The sequence below is a fragment of the Octopus bimaculoides genome, chromosome 2, assembly GCF_001194135.2.
Source record: "Octopus bimaculoides isolate UCB-OBI-ISO-001 chromosome 2, ASM119413v2, whole genome shotgun sequence".
NCBI classification, from domain to species: domain Eukaryota; kingdom Metazoa; phylum Mollusca; class Cephalopoda; order Octopoda; family Octopodidae; genus Octopus; species Octopus bimaculoides.
Genome location: NC_068982.1, coordinates 16,361,847 through 16,366,244, shown reverse-complemented (window position 1 = coordinate 16,366,244; position 4,398 = coordinate 16,361,847). Strand labels below are relative to the sequence as shown.

Below are 4,398 nucleotides of genomic sequence, written 5' to 3'. Positions count from 1 at the left end.
AGAAGTAATACTTGATAATTGTAAACACCTGTGTATGCTAGCTCGTGGTCGGGGTGAATGAATAAATTGGAAATGTAAAACTAAAAACAAAACACAAAGGATTCTGCGGTACACGTGTACCGCAGAATCCTTTGTGTTTTATTTTTATTTTTACATTTCCAATATATATATATATATGTATGTATGTATATATACACAAACATACACTTTATATGTGTGCATGTGTGTATGAATGTGTGTGTGCACGTACGTGTTTGTTTTTGTCTGTGTTTTATATTCCATAACTTAGCGCTGCAACAAAATGGTATAACTAAAACAGATAAAAATAAAATGGTTCAAAATAATGCCAGTTCAAGTAGAAATTGACTAAAAATGGTGTAATCTATAAATATAGGCATCAATATCAGGGGGACAAACGCACCCCAAAATTTCACCGGAAATTTCGATGCCAGATACACACAAAACTTGGTCTTCAATATTTATAAAAAGAATACGTCTTTATCAAAACACATTTGAGAGTTAAAGGTATAAATGAAAACTTTTAAGTGTGGTTACAAAGAGCATGCTCTGATCCTATAGTATTTATGGACAGCAAGTTAGAGCATACCTAGATTAGAACTGAGTCCCTTGATCTGAGGGGTCCCAAGCAACTGCCCAGTGTACCCAAGACTTAAGACAGCATTGCAATGGGGAAGAGTAAGGATCGGAATCTGTCCAGTTTGGGGATGATGGTTGGGTGAGTTCTCGTTACGTATAAGTTACATATCAATGAGATGTATATCATATGCATCATAAGGAAGCGTATTGAATGTTAATTCCAATATTTCGGTTGCTGGAATACCGTACTATATTTTTTATGTCTATAGGATTGTCAGCTGATTAAACAATGAAGCTGATGACGACAAGTGAGAAGATGACAATTCCAGCGCAGTACTGCAACAGTCAAAGAGGGATCGACGTCGCCTCGCTGAACGAGTAACAACTAAATGGTATGAGATCGGATTAAGCAGAAATTAAGGTAATTATTATTTTTTTAATTTGATTGTTTAATTTCTTTTATTAGCTTGTTGGTGTATGAAGTGTTCTTTAGACTAAAAGGGAGGTAATATAATGGGTAGTCTTAGAGGATGGGCGCAGAAAGGAGAGACAGAAAAGAAAAACGGAAGTGACATCAAGGGGGCCAGAGGTAGAAATGACGTCAAAGAGAAAAAAATCACAGTTACTTGTATTTTTTGGTGGCCACCAGAATTGAAACTATTTGTTTTGAGTCGGAGTAAATTAAAAATAGATGACATTTTCGTTAATGATCACCTTATGACTCCTTGTGTAGAATAACAACGAACCGAGGTAAGGTTATACCAGTGTGTTATTCGCCAGTTGGTGGTTCTCCAATTCTTTCTTGATCGAAGTAGCAAGTCCGTTTTGAACTTCTTCAGTAGATACTGCACCATCTATAACTATTCTGTGAAGTTTTTCGTTGAGTAAACCTCTGAAAATTAACTTAACTTTCGGTATTTTTATGAATCAATTTTGAAGTAATTAAATCTATGCAATTGAATGGTAACGCTACACATTCAGACTCCCTAGCTCACATCTAGAAAAAGGCTACCCAACCGAGTAGCATAAAGTTACTCACAGACATACTCTTGTCTCATGGAGTACAAGTGTTTTATCTCTTCTCTCGGCCTAATCTACCCATAGATTGATGGCCTCTGCTGTTTGGAACTGGTTGACATTATGCCACTTCCATTCATCCATACCATAGTCACTCGGCTCTTCAACTCTTATCACCCTTATGGCGTCCAATCTCACAAGGCTCCACACTAGTCACTATATCCAGTTCTTTTCCAGAATATCAACCCTCTGGAATCGCTTCCTTGCTTATGTGCATCAGGCAGATGTTAACTTACAGACGTTCGAGAGGAATGTTAATGACATTGATTTCACTAGTTTAGGAGTTGTTTACAAAGGCCATGGTGACTTCCCTTTCTTTTAGACCTAACACGTAAATAATCTTTATTTAAAGCAACAAAATCTTTGCGAATGGTAAAGTTTGTTATTATCTCACATACAAATATAGTTAAGCGTGGTGTTTTCATCGTCTGTTGCTTAAGATGTAATTATCGACTAAAATGGAAATGATGGAGCTATTTGTTTCAATCATATTTGGATATCATTTGTCATGTCTTCTATCCGATCATAAACTGCTCCATTATAAAGTAATAATCAACCTTTTGCCAGAGATAAAATTCGTGCAGTGGCAACTAAAACACTTTAAAAACTCATTCGCCTTCTGTATCTGGTTTAATCTTCTATGCAATTAGTACACATACTTCATAAGTCGAAGAAGTATTTTCATTAACGTTTACTGAAAATATATTGCAGCTTGCGTAAAAATTCTTTTAAACATGCTAGCATGTCTAAACATTATTACCATTTCATTTGTTTGAATTCCTTATGCTTAGTCAGACGACAGTGGTGTTCAAGATTGTACTTTTTAGAACTGTGACCGAATTGTTACAAATAATGCATGCGTACACATACACACACACACACGCACACAAACACACACACTTTCCACTTCTAAAAAACAAAAATTATTTGTCCATTTTCATTGAACAAAAACTATTATGGGTATTCTTTTTGTTTTCCGTTAGCCATGCAGAAAGAGTTACTTGTATGCACTTTACAATATTGGTTTAAACTCTTTAATAAAAATCAGGAAATGAACCGCTAAATGCCAAATATTATTTGTCTGAAATAAAGTTGTGCTTATTATGTCTTCAATTCGTATGTATTCTTTGCCAGTTTTCATCCAGTACTATGCATACATCATATATTGTTCTTTTACATTATAATGGTTTTCGTTACCCACTTTCGACATGAATATTTCCAATTAAGGGCATTCAACGTCTTCTGCACTTTTTGGTTTCGAACATGCATGCATTCTTCACATTTACTATTATTATTATTATTACTATTATTGGCGAGCTGGCAGAATCGTTAGCAACGCCGGGCGAAAAGCTTAGCAGCATTTCATCTGTCTTTACGTTCTGAGTTCAAATTCCGCCGGGGTCGACTTTACCTTTCATCCTTTCGGGGTCGATAAATTAAGTACCAGTGAATCAGTGGGGTCGATGTAATCGACTAGACTCCCCCCCCACTCCCGAAATTTCTGGCTTTATGCCTTTAGCAGAAAGAATTATTATTATTACTTTCTTTCGTTTGTCTCCCGACAAACCCACTGGCTGGAGAGTATTTGCAACAGTGATCAGCATTCAAAACCCTATCAGTTCAGTAATGAGAAAAGACCACAGTATATCAAGTTTCCACATTTGGAGGCGAAAGTCCTTATCAAGTGATGACATTTCGATCAGTCGTTGTTCTGATGCAGTTTCGCGCCAAATCATAGTTATAAACTGAGGTGTGCAGAAATACAGGCCAGACGATCCGTAGAGGTTTCCAATGTCGCTCCGACTTATGCACGAAGACATAACATTTTCTTCCTTTGTCAAGTATACATTCTCATACACTAGCTACTGATATACTGATATTCAGCACAATAGCTTCTTGTAAAGTAACGATTGCGACATCAGTCTGCAAATAAATACATTATTAAAATTTAAATATTAGGATTGGTTTTATTTGAGAGCAGCACACTGTCAAACTAAATAATCCAACTCCCAGCCTACCAACTATACACTCATCTCTTCTTTCAAGAGGCATGGCGGGAAGAACAGTGATGAGGTAATCATCTGCATCAGGTAAAACCACATCCTCTATATAGCAAACACTTGATCTCAAAGGTAGGCTTTCCTCTTCAAGTCCAGAAAATATTCACCTTTAAAAGACTTCTAACAAGAAGAAAAAAAAAAAGATAAGAAAAGAGTCATTCAACTGATTGTTATGGAGTCGTTCACCAGCATACATCAGATTTATCGCCGCGAGTCCTATATCATACCACTTAAATTAGTCACTTTGTGTTCATGCCAGGAATCGTTGTTTAGTTTCGTACCTTCATGTTTTATGTTCAAACCACACTGTGGTCCATAAAGCAGGTAACCAATCAAGAAGTGCTGGAGTGGATTTAATCAATTATCCCCACCTCTTGTTTTTTAAATGAACAATTTATGATGTGACTGTGTATTAATACTGACTTCAAATTTTGGTATAAGGCCAGCAATTTTGGGAAAGGAGTGAGTCGATCATAGTGGCCCCAATTCATTTTATTGGTCTCAAAAGGATGAAAGGCGAAATTGACTCCGGTAGAATTTGAACTCAAAATGCAAAGACGGACAAAATGTCGCTAAGCAAAATGTCGCTTAGCAAGATACAAACTTTCTCACGAATGGGAAAGAGCAGAGAGAGAGCAGAGAGAGAGAGAGAGAGAGAGAGAGA

The 4,398-nt window shown here is 36.5% G+C and overlaps 1 protein-coding gene across 1 annotated transcript in view; it reads left to right on the top strand.

The window, feature by feature from the left end:
• Positions 1 to 4,398, top strand: part of LOC106878755 (serine/threonine-protein kinase pakE) — a 196,610-nt gene that overhangs the window by 3,495 nt on the left and 188,717 nt on the right. Inside the window, exon 2 of the mRNA XM_014928076.2 lies at positions 867 to 1,018. The gene's annotated coding sequence lies outside the window, so the exon portion shown is untranslated. The remainder of the gene's footprint in view (positions 1 to 866; positions 1,019 to 4,398) is intronic.